The sequence below is a fragment of the Haliotis rubra genome, unplaced genomic scaffold (assembly GCF_003918875.1).
Source record: "Haliotis rubra isolate DU_JTF1 unplaced genomic scaffold, ASM391887v1 Scf166, whole genome shotgun sequence".
Classification (NCBI taxonomy): domain Eukaryota; kingdom Metazoa; phylum Mollusca; class Gastropoda; order Lepetellida; family Haliotidae; genus Haliotis; species Haliotis rubra.
The window spans coordinates 664,779-684,403 of record NW_025765625.1 but is presented as its reverse complement, the minus strand read 5'-3'; positions in this window follow the sequence as shown (position 1 = coordinate 684,403).

The following is a 19,625-nucleotide window of genomic DNA, read 5'->3' as shown; positions in this document are numbered from 1 at the left end:
GTTCTGTAACAAATGAAATATTTAGTGTGACTTCAAAGACCACCAGAGCAGCTCTTGGAAGTCCTGACACAATCCCACGTGAACCGATGTGTGAAGTTGTGAAACAATGACGGCGGAATCCATTGTTTCAGACACAAATGACCAACAACTGGACAGATGTCACAGTCAACATAAACTGATGATGGCTATACTCAAACTAATCGCTAATTACAGATATTGAAACTGGTACTCTCATCCTCGACCAACACTGCGTGAGTATCATCATATTTAGCCTGTATTTAAGTGATGTCACAGCAGGACATGGAGGACATTGTAGTCATGCTGTGAATCAAAATCGGGTCTTCAGACAATAAAGAAATAATAAAAACTACTCGTAAAACCATACAAATATTATGATACCCGCATGGGTTAGAATTGGTCTTCACCAACCCATGCTTGTTGAAAGAGGCGACAACCGGGATCGGGTGCTCAGGCTCATGACTAAATTGATGTATGTCATCACATCCAAACCGGATAGATCGATGCTCATGATGTCAATCACTGGATTGTCAGAGCCAGCCTTGATAATTAACAGACCATCATCACATGGTGTCAATTAAATGAAAAGGGAAACATCAGTAAATGAAAGTCTCCAGATTTCAACTCGAACCATTGAAATTATCACAAAACATCATTTTCACCCAATGGACTGATACTCAGGAAAAATATCGTAGCAATACGTACAGCTTGAAAAGAACATCATGCTATGCCAATAACACCGTGCAGTCCTAACAACTTACGTAAGAACATATAACAGTCATGTTGTCCTCGTAAAACACGACAGCCATCCACAACTTCTCCACGCACTGCTGGAAGGAATTCCAACATGCCTCCAACCAGCATAAAACTGTCTGACCTCCCTACCAAATAGTTCAATATGAGAAAGCAATCAGCCCAAATGGGTCACTCTGTTGGCAATAAACGTACTTACACAATGGGCTCTCCAGCTCAGTCTTCAGCTGCAGCAGCAGATCTGTAATGACGAAGGAAACATCATTATTATACATCAATGCCTCCTCCTAATATGCAGCACATAACTTTGTTACCAATAGCGTCAGAAATAACCAAGTCCATAAAAATCGTATGGGAATGAGTGTAAACACCTCCTTATATACACTGGTGTTTTGTTTTTTTCAAATGGCATTGTTGGTGGCATTTAAATCTTATTGTGAATTCAGGCTGGAATGGCGTCATACTAGAAAAAATGTTGTAGCTGAAGAGTGTTGAAAATTAGACAACTATCGTTTTCTAACATGTAGGTTATGTTAGAAATCGTGTATTAGCCTCAACTTAGAAGTTTCAATCAACACTGATACGTTTTTGCATTCACTGGGGCCCACCATGTATATACTTGGTCAGTCCTTGAATAGGCACACCATCCACCAATGGCATTACAGGATTGAGTAGGCACACCATTCACTGATGGCATCACAGGCCTGAGTAGGCACACCATTCACTGATGGCTTCATAGGCCTGAGTAGGCAAACCAATAGTTTCAATCACTGCAAATAGCTGGGCAGAGCTACACGCTTAGCTATGCTGGAAAACCATGATAATGAGTTTGAATCCCAGAGCTACACACTTAGCTATGCTGGAAAACCATGATAATGAGTTTGAATCCCAGAGCTACACACTTAGCTATGCTGGAAAACCATGATAATGAGTTTGAATCCCAGAGCTACACACTTAGCTATGCTGGAAAACCATGATAATGAGTTTGAATCCCAGAGCTACACGCTTAGCTATGCTGGAAAACCATGATAATGAGTTTGAATCCCAGAGCTACACGCTTAGCTATGCTGGAAAACCATGATAATGAGTTTGAATCCCAGAGCTACACGCTTAGCTATGCTGGAAAACCCATGAATAGAGCTGAGCTATGCTGGAAACCATGATAATGAGTTTGAATCCCAGAGCTACAGCTATGCTGGAAAACCATGATAATGAGTTTGAATCCCAGAGCTACACACTTAGCTATGCTGGAAAACCATGATAATGAGTTTGAATCCCAGAGCTACACACTTAGCTATGCTGGAAAACCATGATAATGAGTTTGAATCCCAGAGCTACACACTTAGCTATGCTGGAAAACCATGATAATGAGTTTGAATCCCAGAGCTACACACTTAGCTATGCTGGAAAACCATGATAATGAGTTTGAATCCCAGAGCTACACACTTAGCTATGCTGGAAAACCATGATAATGAGTTTGAATCCCAGAGCTACACACTTAGCTATGCTGGAAAACCATGATAATGAGTTTGAATCCCAGAGCTACACACTTAGCTATGCTGGAAAACCATGATAATGAGTTTGAATCCCAGAGCTACACACTTAGCTATGCTGGAAAACCATGATAATGAGTTTGAATCCCAGAGCTACACACTTAGCTATGCTGGAAAACCATGATAATGAGTTTGAATCCCAGAGCTACACACTTAGCTATGCTGGAAAACCATGATAATGAGTTTGAATCCCAGAGCTACACACTTAGCTATGCTGGAAAACCATGATAATGAGTTTGAATCCCAGAGCTACACACTTAGCTATGCTGGAAAACCATGATAATGAGTTTGAATCCCAGAGCTACACACTTAGCTATGCTGAAAACCATGATAATGAGTTTGAATCCCAGAGCTACACACTTAGCTATGCTGGAAAACCATGATAATGAGTTTGAATCCCAGAGCTACACACTTAGCTATGCTGGAAAACCATGATAATGAGTTTGAATCCCAGAGCTACACACTTAGCTATGCTGGAAAACCATGATAATGAGTTTGAATCCCAGAGCTACACACTTAGCTATGCTGGAAAACCATGATAATGAGTTTGAATCCCAGACTCACCCAGACTATGGTTCAAGGTGTATAAGCACCATACCCCTTCTTGTCAGTTTTACCAAAGTGGTCAATGCCAAAGATCTGCTTCAACTATGTTTTCAAAATCATGATTACATACCTTGATATACTATATGAGGTAAGGTTATTGTACCCAGAATTAGAGGAGTTTTGTGAGGGTTGCCTTATGCACTGGGTAGATCCCAGTATTTTCTAGCTGTATCACATGCAGGTTGACCATTCTACTGGCAATGTTAACAAACATCCAACAGCCACTGACAGCAAATCTTCATCTTTTATCCAAAATAACTGTTACAAAAACTATTTTATCAAATTTATATCCATTACATACGAAATCCTTGTTCATACAGAAAGTATAAATGAGGCTCGTTTTGATCACAATTGTCAAGCCAGCTAACATGGTGGAAATAAAACAATCTCCACCAATCGAAAGCGGAAAGAAACCAAGAGCAGGATGATCTCAAATTATCCAATACAGTTTGGAATAACAGTTGATTTTGTAAAATAGTTCATTGTAATCATCACTGAATATTCAAGCATTAAACCAAACACCATTTGTTCTATTTGCTCTCAAGAGGATGGCTCAGCGGAACTACCCCAAGCGACTGTCCTTAATTCAGCATGTGTTCCAAGCATGCTGGACCACAAACAATAGGCTTTTGTAACCTGGGACAAATCTACCTCCTATAAAACAGACTAGACCTCTTAATACTTCCCAGGTCAGTGGGCCAAAAGATAAAATAGTCACGTTTCAAAAGGGTTATTATAAAAATATGTGGGGTCAGACACATAGTCAAGTATTTTCACTTTGAAATTTCCATCAACCTTTTTTCATGGGGGTAAACATTATTTGCGTTTTGTTTGTTGTGAAACTGTCCGACATTCCACCATAAAGCACTACAGTGAGCGAGTGAGGTTGAGTTTTACGCGACATTTAGCAATATTCCAGAAATGGGCTTCACACATTGTACCCATGAGGGGAATTGAACCCGGTATTCAGTGAGATAAGCGAATGCTTTATCCACTTGGCTACCCAACCATCACTAAGCACTACAACACCAATGGGAAATTTCATGCCCATACAGAACATGAACACATACATATATAATCTAAGGCCTTTTCCATCCTTGACAAGGCTGGCAACTTTCATTTTCGAGACTTATTTCAGAAATGTAATTGGTCTTTGTTTAAAAATATATTTTAAATTCAGCATACCATCTGTTAGTTAAATTGTAAGAACAATACATATTTTCAACAAGATCTATTTTCCAAATCCATAGTAAAATAGATAGTTTGTTAAGAATTTGCATATTTTTAGAAACAAGTCTATGTAATTTTGTAACATAATTCTAGGCCTTTTCAAGTCTTTATGAACCTTGAATGTCAAAAACTTGGTTTCATCCATTGCTAATACACCATATGATATGTCCACATGAAGCCTCAATTTGACAACATTAACCTTATTGGATATATATTACTCAACATTTTGTTAGGACTAAAATATTCCGTTTCAGTCAACCTGTGATGATCCTGGTTAGAACTGGTTTTCAGCAACCCATGCTTGTCATGCATGACTAACGGGATCGGGTGGCGTTAGGCTCGCTGACTTGGTTGAGACATGTCATTGTATCCCATCGTAGATTGATGCTCATGCTGTTGATCACTTGTCTGGTCCAGACCCGATAGTTTATAGACAAACCAAACCCCTCCAGTCAAAGGTGTGGTCTTTAGATAAAACTGAGTGGTATATTTGATGAAAATGTTCAAGTTAAACCAATCAATGTGGCCTGGCTGGTTTCTAACAATCTCTGAACCACATTATTTTCCATCCCTCCCTGCCCTTCTCGTAAGGCTAAAGCCACAAATTAAGCAAGTCTAGATATTCATCCCATTTCACTGGACCTCCTCTTCAATTTAAATGGAATTAATTATTTCTATCAAAATAAATACATATTCAGAGACTAACACTAGCCAGCCTGCCTGCATTCTCTCACACAATGCATTTATACACTGGCCATTGCTTGCTGTTATATTTAGAAAGCATTAACTTCATTTCAGATCAAGCACAGCAATATGTGCTCAAAGAACAGCCTATCTCATATCAAAAACATGTGCACAAGTATTTATAACAGAACCAATCTCGCAACCTGAGATTGTAGTTCTGAAACAAGACAGAAAACCTACATTTCCACAGTTTTCCAATTAAATCATAAAAATGTTCCACTGATGAAAGTCTGCAAAATTTGAACAAGTGAAATTGAAATCAGCAAAAAAATTCAAATCAGAGCCACAGTGAGCCAAACTTGTATTTTTTACACACAAAAAACTGCTACAAGAATGTTGCCCTATGACAGATCTGGTCATGGTCATGGTCGTGCAGTTTGAAGACACCGTCAGCTGCATGTTTATGTTACCAATATGGACAGACATAATTGGCATCATGTGAACAAGCACGTTCTTGTCCTGACTCACAGACATGACACTGTCTGGCAAGACGCCACAGACATATCGTACAGACATTCCTTAACCGAAGCAAACTCTATCACCTCTATAAACCTGTATGTACTTGCAGCAGCTCGATAGGCTTGAGAGGCACTAAATACGATCCACATTGACTGTCAAGGGACATAAAACCTCAAGCATTCTAACAATTCCCCAATATGTAACCATGTTCATGTAATCCCAAGAAGGCCAGTGCCAACATGTGCTGCAAATTTGTTCCTGTGTTCGGAATGGATGCTAAACCATACTTGCTTCCTCTGCTGGTATCATAGATTTCACTGAAGTATGTTCTTTCAAGGCGAATTTCAGCAAATTGGTTTGAAGATACCGAAATGCTACGGCAATTTGTAGCAAAGCATGGCAGCCATTACTTGAGATCTTACTTCAGAATCAACACAACAAATTGGGCTAATTTGAAATGGGATCAAGTTGTGTCTAACATTTCAAGTTGCTCCTCAAAATGGCTACATTTCCTCAAATGTACACTGGAATAGTTCTGACATTTTTTCACAACTGATTGGTCCTTTGAAGTCAACAAGGTAATGCTTAAAGGAAGGAAATAAAAAATTCATTTATGTACTTCAAAAAACATTCCCCTCTTTATAATAATGTTGGTAAAGAAAGAAACACATTTTTTCTCCAATATTTTCCTCATGACAAAGTCAAACTTCCACTTTTCTCACAATCGTTTCTATGAAAAGAAAATAACCTCATGAAGAAGAGCCTTAGATGAACAGCCAATTTTCTTTGGTATGTACTTATTTCTTATACTCATATGATTACAAAGAGATAAAAATGAACATGAAATGAAAGCTTTTCTTGAACTTACGAACAATAAATGAATCAAACTGAAATTGTCATGAATCAGTGTCAAAGCTATCGCTATGACAACCTTTTCAAAATCATATGTGACTTTTACAAGAAGCCTTTGAAGTGGTGGGGTAGCCTTGCGGTTAAAGTATTTGCTCATCTCACTGTAGGTCTGGGTTTGATTCCTTACATGGGTAAGTGTGAATACCTTTTCTGATGTCCCTTGCCATGTTATCTTGAATATTGCTATACAGTACTTACAAAGTGGGGTAGCCTAGTGGTGAAAGTGTTTGCTCATCATGATGAAGGCTTGGATCAATTCCCAACATGGGTACAATATGTGAAACTCATTTCTAGTGTCCCCCACCCTGATAGTGATGGAATATTGCATAAAACTAAACTTACTCACTTACAAAGTATCTTGCGATCTCATAAATCTATACCATCCAACAAGATTAAATTGTAATAAAACCACCTCGGATGCATACATGCAAGCATGTTTTCAGTGATCAATCAGTTTTGCCGTTTTATTGTTCATTTTATGAAATATGAGGCTAATAAATCAATCAATGGAAATTGTCCTTTTTCAACTATTTTCTCCTACACTAGAAACCAATAAAGCCTTCAAATACAATATGCAAATTTGATTGAACCCTCAGATGACCTTCACAGATGCTTTTAAGAGAAATGGAGCCAGGTCTCTTTTAAGACGCAGTATGCATCAATTATTGAATGTAATGACATTCACTGGTCATCGCCTCGGACAATGGTCACTTAAGCGGGACAATAGTAAATAATGGTGCAGCGACCATGGACAAAGAAGCCGACAAATGGCCAGAACATGGAAGTCGAAGTCAGGACATGTCTTTGTGGACAGGAAAACGATTGATTCTCCAGACCTCCAGTCCGTCAAAGGCACTGTCATTATACTTGTGGCAAATTGACTGAATTATGTCAACAAACACGTAAACTGTCCCGTGTTTACTTTTGATCTGCGAGTCGAGAGCTCCCGGTCCCCGTCCACTTCACAGTGTGGACAAGCCATGGAGGATGCACTTAGCAACCCAAACACAACCAAAAATCATGTTGAAAAAACAAAGGCAGACGTCTTTGGCACAGCAGTATAACAGATGTAATTACTCCCACCCCTGTGTTTTAATTACTCATCAATGTTGTAAGCGGACTCCGAACCTCTTCAGGAATCCCTCCCGTCTTTTCATGAGGTGAATCCGGCCCCTAACTCTACGGCCTCCGCCCATAAACATCCCCTGTCATTATTGTTGCTGGGATTACTCTTAAAAACTAGAACATATAATAAATCTGTGTGTTTTTTCTTGTTCTTGGCCATTGTTGTCAAAGTGCGACAGACAATTCTCCCCAAGGTCATCTACTGACTTCCGAGCAATATTCTCTTGCCCCTTGATTATTATTGAACTGGGTATAATTTTGTGTGGAAATTCTTGTATCATAAATCTAGCCATGTGAACGCTATTTGATTCAGGGCCATTTAACCCTAATATAATAGTCCCAGTGGAGATGAAAGCAGACGCCAAACAAAGAAATATCTCGTAGTTATTGTTGTAACTGTGAAGGGCCCAAATTTCACCATGTTTTTCTCTCAAAGACCAGTTATGTGTGCCTGATTCCATATTGGACAAGACAATTTGCTAACAAATTAAAAACTCTTCGACCATGGTCAGAAAACAGTAAGAAAACAAGTCCTCAAAGGCCTTTTCAGTGACTTTGATAACTTGGACTGTGATCAGTTTGTTAAGGCAATATGTCAACACGGTATAGACAATACTCACAAGATTCGTGACTCACTCAAGAATCGCTAATACATTCATGCGGAAAAAACATTAGATAACATTGCAATTATTTTGCATGCAGTTTTGGCCATAATGAATTAAATGACCAAACGCCCCTTCTGATCATTACAATGGTGCTTGTACCCACAGAGGAAGAAGGACAGAGAAGACGACATTCAGAAAGCATCCTGTGTTTTTCTGAAATGCACATACATTAATGCCCGTCGTATTAAAAAATATGCTTCATATGAATCACATTCAGGAACAGTTAATGACCATTTAATGTGCCCAGATGCCTCAAAGAGTTTGTTTAAAAACAATAAGAGAAAACAATAAAATGCCCCCTAGCCCCTCAGATGTTTTAAAATAAGATGAAATCTTAAATATTACCAGTAAATTACTCTTTCATTAATGTTTCAACATTCACCAATATACCGGTGCCAAGAACTGCAGGAATGGAAGCCTTCATGAGATTGCAAACTGTTAATTGTTCTCTTGTATATTGTCGATAAAATATTTTTCATTCGGAAGGATAAATTTAACAATCTTATCTTTTTACAACACTTGACAGCTTGACTTGTTTGACTGGCATTCTAGAAGTTAGGTAGATGAAGAATGAGGACTATTTTTTGGGATATACAACTTCTTTATTCTATATTCTATAAAGAAGTTGTATATCCATAAAAATAGTCCTCATTCTTCACTTGAAAGCTTGTCCACAAACAAGTGCTAAAAAATTCAAATATAGTCCTTTACAAATGAATTTTTACAATAAAATCCCATGCTGTCTTCACTATATCAGATGGTATGTCCTAATCTCAAAATTGATCGTTTTATAGCTATAACACCGCTGAAGCATAAAACAATATTCAATCAATCCCTCCTCCCCGCCAGTTACTTCCACATAATACACATGAAATGAAACATATCATGAGATGAAAAGTAGTATTATTACACCAGCCAGTCATACATAAGCTGATTGCAGAGCATTGTAACAAACAACATCCAACTACGACCTACTCAATGATTGTCCCAATACATTCACGAATCACTTTCAATGATTTGCAACTTTATTTTTTATAGTCCCTATAAATGACAAACATGATTATACATTCAATCCAACATACTGTAAAAAACATAGAAACAGTTTAAACATCAAATAACCACCGAGAGCTTTTAAGGCATTCTGATCGATGTGATCACGTAACATCACATCGTTACTTTCATGCACAGCACTGCAGTCCATAAGGACCATAGAAGTCGACGTTCAAATAATTAGCACCTGCCTGCTCAAGCAAATATCTTAATGTAACAATTACAAAGCATGGAGTGTGCCTCTGTTTTACTAATCACCATGCATGACTCATAGTTCCCGGACAGCCTCAAAGTTCACGCTTGGTCGAACAAAATCTGAACTTCGACCACAGGGAAAAAAGGTAATACACAGCTACCACACAAAGAACTCCACCACAAGTTTTGCAGGTGAAAGGCTCCTGTTTGTTAATCCTGTCTGGCTCGCTCAACTGAATATTTTCAAATTGAAAACTTTTCTTTGGGCCATATGAAAATTGATTTCCGAGTGTGATTGACATCCAATTTTTAAAGTGTCAGATCCGTCACAGAATTGGGAGCAATTATCATTCTAGTTTCAGGAGTTAAACAAAAGACAAAGGAATATGAAAGAAAAAAATAACAGATGAAAAAGTGAAAGAAGGGGAGGAATATAAAACTGTGTAGCCCCCATGTTTTTTTGTGCTCTTCACCACATGGTATCAATACTGAATCAAAGAAAAAAGAATATGAAAGGCACAGCATAACAATGATATCTGGATGATAATAAATGATGTTGATCCAGTGTATTTTCTGCAAAATGAACTCTGAAAAGAATGAAATAACCATACATACACTTCAGACTTCACTTGTCAGAAAAATATCACTATATTTAGTCAAATCATAACATAAAATGTTACAAATTACAATGTCATTTTCAACTGACAAATAATTCATACAAACTTTGTTTTACAATCAAGACAATGGAGAAGTATCAGAATCAATATTTGTAGTTGCATTCTGTTGCACAGAAAACAAAATCAAAGCATAAATCATCAATAAACTTCTTGTAACATTTTTAACTTTTCTAGTGGAGAAATATGCCTGGAATTTCCATCATTATATGATCTGTTACAGAATTTCATGAAACATTAGTTTCATAATGTATGTTCACTGATTCATAGAAATCTTCAGAAAGCACAAACAGAAAAACTGTCCACAAATTAGATAACACAATCTCCACTCAGTCTGAATCATTTAACATACATTACCAGAATGTAAAAGAACATGAGAAATAATTTCACAGATAAATTAAAAATGAATAGAATGAAATTGAGCAATTAGTTTTCTGCAGTCGCAAGAGCTGTGCAGCGAAAGAGGGAGTTGGGGTGTGCCGACGAGGCTTGAAATGAACAGGAGGGGTAGGCGTGAATCACCCTGTCTCACCCCTATTCTCCATTCCAAGACAAATAATAGAAACAGCTGGACAGGAGAGCATAAGCCACGACCCAGGTTACAATGACCCCCAACTGTAAGCTCATTAACATGAACACGATGTGAAATTTGAGATTGTGAAATTATTTGATCAGGGTCATGATCTTAATTATTAATTTGCTGGTTGCATAATGCTCAGTTTTTTGTGTTTTCCAGCTCCTGACGGTGCCTTCTACACAATGCTTAATCAATTATCAACACTGCTAACATGCAACTGCCCCGTATTTTATAATGATGACTGGTTAAATCAACCAGAGCTAGCGATATCTATCGCACATCAATTTGGGTGCTGATAACGACACATTTCTATTTTTATGTTTCAAAGTTTATGGGAATTTCATTGTAAAGAAAGTGACAGAGGGTGAAAAATACAGAGATAAAGAGCATATCTACTTTCATGCAGCAGTTGAAAGGTTCATAAAATGATGATGTGTGCTTCAGGTTTTGCTAACATAGCTTTAAAATGATTTGTGATAACATGGTTTGGGAATTGCTTTATGGTTCATGAAATGAATTTAAAAGGATGACCTTTTCTTCGAAATTGAAGGACTGATTATTTTTTTGTCATCGTTGAACATGAGTAAGTCAGTTTTTAGCAACATGAAAGGTACAACCATTTGAAACATAGAGCAAAGGTGTATTTCTGAACAGGGACATGCTCAATTGGTATTTCTCAACAAGTTTGATAAATTGTGCTGTAATTTCAAAACATGCATGTAAACGAAAACTAAAAAGAGTAGTAATGAGTCCTATAGATATATCCTGTAATGTCCATATCAGTTTAAAGAACATTTAAAAAAAAAAAGGAACTTTGCTGTCTCATATTTACCATACACCTCATTCATTATTTAGAAACTGATTATGTACACTTTTAGGTGGTTGATTAGTTGAGTATGTGGTTGAGTGAGAGAGTGAGTGAATAAGTGAGCAAGCAAGCAAAATTTAACACCACAATCAGCATAATTCCTAAATATCAACATTTAAATATTCCACATAATCAGGGCAAAATGAACTGCTAGGGGGCCTTCATCAAAATTGTCTATTATCGTCAAATTCAGGTCCCACAACCTGGACTTGTACACAGAATTCCATTCAGTAGTGTGATACTTATAAAATAGTTCCCTTACTCTTTATTTCATATTTGCTGAAGATTTCTGGCCAAGCAGAAGTCTGTGAACAAGTACATGCCAATCTGATGTTTGAAATATTCTGACTATGTCATGACAGGGGACACAGAAAATGGGCTGCATATGGTGTACTGGTGTTGGTAATCAAACCCAGAATATTTCCATGACAAGAAAATAATTTAACCAAGAGCCTAACCACACCCAATAGGGAAGGAGAAGAGAATGTTTCACAAATTCCATCTGAGGTTCACCGAATATGAGGCGGGACAGACAAACACCCTGGCAGCTGCTCGAACCACTTGAAAGGTATTGTTATAATATTGTTATGGTATCAGCTATCAAGAAACTAATTAAACTGGCGAGTGTGTGAAACCTTGTTTGTCTCTAATAATGTATGCACATGAATCTATATGCAAATTAGGGACAAACAGGACATGTCTCTTGAGAGGCTACGATTTTCTCCCAAACTCAGGTTGATAACCTTCAAGAAAGTGATAGCAGGATTGAAAAAACAAGGTTATCATCTAAATAAGTGTTTCATTGACATCATTAAAGACTGAAGTGGACAATTTACAAGACGGATTGTCTGGTTTAAATCTAATAAATGTGGGAAAGAATGGGAGAAATCTGAAATCTGAGTGATCGAAATAAAATTGAATCATTTAAATTCCTCCTACTTTCTCAATGGAGAAGTCAATTTGATTAAGGAAAAATAAATCAATTTTCACTTTTTTCAACTCTGTGACTGCTTAGAATCTTAATTTCAAAAGTTTATCAATTGAAGGTTAAAATCAAACACATGACACACACACCTACTTGAAATGATCTGTAACAGTCATGTTCTGAAATGCTAATAATTTTTCCTTTAAGAGTTTATTAAAGGACATGTATTGAAGGATGAAAGGTATTAACACGAAAACAAACAGCTCCTTGTTAGGTTTTATGAGTTATTTCCATTGTGACTGACTAACTACAGACTCTTTGCAAGGACACATTATCTAAAATGTCACTCAGCACAATGACTATGATTCTTTATCAAAACATACCCTTTCCATGAAGAAGACTGTCATACTTTTTCTCCACTGTAAAAAAAATTTCCGTGATATTTTTTTCAAGAAACACACACTCAAACTTAATTTACGTTTTTGCCAGTGAGATCCAATAGTCAGAAAATATTATCCACATTTGACATTAATATTAATTTTTACAAATACTGTGTGACAAAAGAAGCCATAGAACTGGATATGTCCTTGAAAGGTATGTATTGAAATGAAAATGTCAACAGCACATATTAAATTGTGTGTTTTTGGACATGCTAAATGGCAAGTTTTGCTAGAAGAAAACTTTCAGCCTTGTAACTCCTGAAAGCTATGACTAATCGTCATCCATGAAACTGGTAACTCTCTTGAACCTTCTCTCAAGCTTGTTAGAAATGTAGAGAGGCTATCTGTCAATTCCAAATTGTTGCTGCCAGAACAAATAGTTCTGATCCCTACTCAGTGCAACCAGAACAAAAAAAAGCTCTGACCCGAAAAGACCTCTTTCTCCAACAGGTCATCGTTGCATATCTCCATAGGACCAAACCAGATCTGGAGAACAAAGACATGCTAAGGACGTGTGGTAACTTTGACAATGACAAACCATGTGGCTCAGTCAGTGACTGTCCAGTGCTGGGATCCACTCATTACAACACAAGCTGCTTCAATTTCTGGTTAACAAGCTGACTATAAAACTTCATTACATGACACAGCCGAAACTTATCAAATTAGGGTCTTGTATCTCACTTTATCAACCAGCGAACTTCCATGCCCCTGGCATTAACCAACCTCCTTGTATCAAGTTAGGGTGTCCCTGCGATCCTATCTCCCTTCTTGAGTCTGGCTCTTCCTCCAGATTCCCTGCCCATCAAGATGGCTGCCAGATCCCCCGGGAACCCCCGACAATGTCAAACCCCTTGAGGACAGTCCAACCTACTGATCTGCTCAGCCAAGAGATCATCGGTAATTGGATGAACACTCACAGGAACAAGATGAGAAGTATGGTGCAAGTTTGTCAGATGTTGCTTTGTCCCTTGCCGCAGCCTTGCACAACACGAAGGAACTGAACACCTCAATGCCGCCACCGAAGGAAAGGGAGACATAAACGAGCGAAATGTTTCGGAAAAAGGGAATGAAGAAATGACAATGCGATTCCAACCCTACTTCATCAATACCGAACCTATCAGCAAGATAAAAGCCACCAAGAACACAAGACCAGCCTTCGAAACAATCACCAAAACTGTACTAATTACAGCGGTTTGTCTTTTCGGGGAAACTCATTTTTCGGTTCACTTTCCAGTTGTATTCACTGGAAGACAGGAGTAAAACTAATAGCTATTCTGACAGGCTCTGAAAATTGAGTATCTCCAAGTGGTTCCTTGGTCTGTGGTGGTTGATGTAAGAAATTGGCTTGATTACTTGGGAGTCAAGGGACTACAAAAACATTGTCCAAGTTCATTACATATTAACACTCAGAAGGTGACTTCAGTCACATGAACCCAACTCACATGCCACCAGTTGACTCCAGTTGTTTAGCCACAGCTGGGTGACAAAGAAGTGGACTTAATTGCAGGGCAAGAAATACCTCTTGCTGTAAACCAATATAGTTTCTTCAAAGGGTTTATTCTTTACCGTAATTATTGGGAGTCCATTATGTATCACATTTGAAGTGGTCAGTGGGTTCTGCTGACGGAGTCCTCATTTGTGGTATTGTTTTACATGAGGATCAATAAGAAGGCCACCAAGCTGATATGGTTAAAATTACTGTGCTGCGGTTACTGTATCTGTTACAAACTATTCTACTTGACAGGGATCGCTATGTGCTACAATCTCTAGTACTTATCAAGATTCATTATGAATACACAATGCCTTTTAGAGAGTGGTGAAATGTCATATTTGGCATTAGACTTTCTCAATAAAATACAGATTCTAGTAATTTTGGGGGTTGGGTCCCATCTGCAATTCGAACTAACACTCTCAGAGGAAGGTATTTTATCACCAGCATACAGAGTGAGCAATCTAACCAACTCTGCCACTGCAAAAATGGAAGTCTGAGACTTGCAGTTCTGATAGCAAATCACTCTGACAAGTGTTAATTGGCACGGCTCCCATGACTGAAGCTATGAATATACAATGCCTTTTAGCAAGTGGTCAAATGTAATGTTTTACTGAGAAAGTGTAATCCCATACATAACTTATGGTACCTATGTTATGACTTATGACTTATACAGTATTTCAGTCACATCAGATTGATGTGTCAGGGAGACAAAAAGGGAAGGGCACATCAAAATTCATCCAAATTGGAGAAATACTGGGAGTAAGTTATCAAATAACACAATTATAGGTCTTCTTCACAACTATGGATAACTGGCAGCAACTTGTGGCTCCTCAGATGACACCCTAAGATGCCCCCACCCACAAACAGCATCAATTTGACAGCCCGAAGGAGCGAGTAAGTTAGTTTTACGCCGTTTTTAGCAATATTCCCGCAATATCACGGCAGGGGACACCAGAAATGGGCTTCACACATTGTGCCCATATGAGGAACTGAACCCGGGTCTTCATGATCAGTGTGACGAGTAAACACTTTAACCACTAGGCTACCCAAACGCACATAGGAGCAATTTGCAATAGCTCAGCTAGATCATAGAAGCCAAAGTACCCAATATATCGCTGGCTGTTAAGTGACCCCATAAACAAACATTTTAAAATCAATGCCAATTTCTATACCTTGTGTACAAAGCAATACTGAATTAAGCCCATCACCAGCAATCCCGATATTTCAATAAAAATGTTGGTTTTCCATTGTTTTGTATATAATGCTTTGTCGCATAGAACTAAAGCAAATGATGCCATTTTGTGTGTTGACACAGTGCGACACCCAATTGTTGATGGTTACAAAATCCTTTTACCTCCTGAAGTAAGGTAGGCGATGGGAGTCCATTTCCTGTATTCTCATTGCCAATAATCTAAGTTTTCATTTACTACACTTTGTTTAACTATGAGCATGTTTATTCAACAGTCGGTAGTAATGACAACACAGTCTATTATCCAGCATATGACATCACCACACTATCAAAACCGAAATTCTGATCCATTCCCCACAAAAGCTTTGTTTCAGAAGCAAATTCCCGGGACCATATTTTCTATCTCCAAATGAATTTTTCCACTCAGGAGAGTAATTTGATTGGCTAGCTATTTGTAGTGTTGTGCCATACAAATTGAGCCGAAAAAAGTTCCGCTGCCTAATCAGACCTACGAATCTAACATGAAGTTGGAGTAAGATTTTCTTTTTCCATTGTCTTCTAATTTGTAATAGAAGTTGCACATGGTGTCTCCTCATGTCCTGGAACAAGCCGGGAAATTAGATTACCAAGGAATTTTAAACTTGCTGGAAGTTAAAGATCTTCTTGAAGTAGGGCCTGTATGAGACAGCAGTAGACTAACACTTAGTCTCTGAAAACATATCATTTTGAAAGAGATATAAAGGACCATTTAAGTTGAAAAGGAGCCTGAGTGAGCTGGGAGATTCTGAGCCTGAACCTGAAGAAGATCTTGACTTGCTTAATTTAGCGTTTTTGCATTGTAGGCAGTATAGCTGTCAACCTAGTCTAATGCTTAGTCTCTGAATATATATAATTTTGATAGTAACAAACAAGCCCATTTAAATTGAAAAGGAGCCCTAGAAGGACCAGAGAACCTGAGGAAATCTAGACTTGCTTTATTTAGGGCTTTAGCACTGCAGAGAGGGCTTGGCAGTACGGGAAATAATGTGGTTCAGGGACTGTGAGACAGACTACTGTCAACCCTGAGAGTTCCAAAGAGCGAGAAGCTTGGGTCAAGGGCAATGCCCTGGTAGGGGGTTGTAGGGTTTTTAGGTTATTTAAAGATGATTTTTATGTCATTTGGTGCTAGTTTATAAAGATTTTCTAAAATGCATGAGTTTAGAGAGGAAATGCATGCGTGTGTGACATTGAGTCTCACACAGGATGCATGAGAGTTGACAGGTATGAAAAAGGGTTGGGCAGGATGGAAAATAATGTGGTTCAGGGACAATGAGACACACTAGAAGCAAGAGATACAAAGATACATCCTCTAGGGGTACTCAAGAACTCCCTGTTGAAGAATCCCAAATACTTACAACCACATGAAGTTCAAATTATCTGAAAGTGACCAGCCCACAAATCCCTTCATAACTCACCACAAATAAATCATTGAGGAACTGTGCCATAATATTTGAATACAACAGGGTTTTTTAAAGTACAGTAAACTATGCTTATAACAAACACTTTCATAACAAACTGACGGATACAAACTATTTTCAGGTCCTTGACACATACTGTATATCATATTAACAACATAACAAACAACAGTCATAACAAACTAAAATTAGTCGTCCCTCTGAGTTTGTTGTAAGTGTAGTTTAGCATTTACACATTGTCTCTAGAAAATATAGGCATTTGAAAAATGTATTCATTTTAACTCTGAATTGAATATTTTTCTGTTGTTGTTTTTAACCTAAAGCCTGTTACATCGTCTTCTTCCTCATTGCACTGGTCCAAAATATCTTTGTAAACAAGAATAAAATTAATCTATCCTTGGCTACCTCTCCACTCTGTCTTACAGTCTAAACCTCCGGTCAAATCAATAGAAAGCATATAATGATCAAAAATCTAGTACTTTTTAAATGCATATGATGTTTAGTAGATTGATATTGAAACTTGATCACCATGACAATCAGACTGGTCAAATTCCTCCTTTGAGACATCTGAACTTAACAGATCCTTCGTTCTTGCCCCCTGGTGGAGTTGCTAGTCATCAAGTGGAGACAACTCACTCCCACTGGAGTCCTGCTCACACTAAGGTCAATTGCGGGCCTCACAATAATTTTTCTGGAAAGACAGATTCTCCCTGGTGTTGTATGAGTGATGTCATGTAATGTATTACAAGACTGACTGAGGCACCGCAGGATCATCCTGGATGAGATCTGTGGGCACGGAGAGAGGCGTCCTAGACGAGGGGTATCCCACGATCCCCTGTTGGGAGATGGACGTTGAAAGATCACTGCACAACAGGTCATTAAACAACAATTGATACCAAAAAAGAAGTCCATCAGAGATTGGGCAGAGTGAAAGAAATTAGATGATTACGGTGACATTTTGCGATGGTGAATTAATTCAGTGATTCAGTGCAATTGTTGCCTAAACATCTTAAGTTCCAGATGCAGCAATTTGAATTATGTTGATTGATAACAAGTCCTTGAGTTTAATTTCCAAATTGACGTTCATGAGTCAACCTCTACCATGGGTAGCTCCAGTCTTGACAAGTCCAAGTTCATTTGGCCATGACAGAAGAAATGTGCCTCTTCAGACTTTCCATTGCTCATGTTAATGGGCATTTGAATTTTCTGATTCTTTATCCAAAATACTGCTTCATTTTGATTGGGTGTGACAGCTGTAATGACAGTTGAAAGCAAAAGTGAAAGATTTTAAATTCAAAGTTAACAAAATGATCATTGTCATTTAAATGAAGACATCACAAAATAAGTCATAGTCAAAGTTGGCCTTCAGATTGTCCCTCCTGTATACAGCCCCACACATGTCAAAGTTGGCCTCCAGATTGTCCCTCCTGTATACAGCCCCACACATGTCAAAGTTGGCCTTCAGATTGTCCCTCCTGTATACAGCCCCACACATGTCAAAGTTGGCCTTCAGATTGTCTCTCCTGTATACAGCCCCACACATGTCAAAGTTGGCCTTCAGATTGTCCCTCCTGTATACAGCCCCACACATGTCAAAGTTGGCCTTCAGATTGTCTCTCCTGTATACAGTCCCCACACATGTCAAATGTCAAAGTTGGCCTTCAGATTGTCCCTCCTGTATACAGCCCCACACATGTCAAAGTTGGCCTTCAGATTGTCTCTCCTGTATACAGCCCCACACATGTCAAAGTTGGCCTTCAGATTGTCTCTCCTGTATACAGCCCCACACATGTCAAAGTTGGCCTTCTGATTGTCCCTCCTGTATACAGCCCCACACATGTCAGAGTTGGCCTTCAGATTGTCTCTCCTGTATACAGCCCCACACATGTCAAAGGTGGCCTTCAGATTGTCCCTCCTGTATACAGCCCCACACATGTCAAAGTTGGCTTTTAAACCTTCTCATATACAGCACACACACACAGCACACACACCTGTCAAAGTTCAGTATCACTCAAGGCACAGTTCTGTCTGTGCCTGAATGAATGGACTTTCACTATAATCAGCATACATATATATTTTTTTTAAATAACAATGGCAACCATGCATAAGGTTCGAAGTGATGAACATGTTTTAACCATTAAACTAGGGAGTCAGTCCTGTCCGCTTCAAGTGGTAGAACACAAAACAACAATTCCATCAGGAATTATTTGCTACAAATACTCATAAAATACACCAGTATATTGTATTATCAAAAGAAAACAAACATAAAAAATAATTTTGAAATACTGTAATTTAAAATTAAATATTAAGTTGAATAAACAAGTGTTTGCCACAAATATGACAAAGTCCCCAGCCGCTAAAGAAGAATGAAATATTTATAACATATTTACTAGTTTTTATCTTTTGGTCACATACAAGATTCCTGAAATGACTTCTGTCTGTATAATCACCCAATGTAGGCTGTAGGAATAATTGAAGACATTGGGTGCAATGTTTTATGAGATATCGCGTTTACTTAAGTTTGAAAAGTGGTCAAAGTGTTGTGGCGACATCGAAAATAAGGTAGAGGTCACCCAAATCAACTGATGTCTCCGTTATACCCCAATGTAGGCTGTCACCAAATTTGAAGACATTGGGTACAACAGTTCATGAGATATCGCGTTAACAAGAAACGGCACATACGTACGGATGTACGG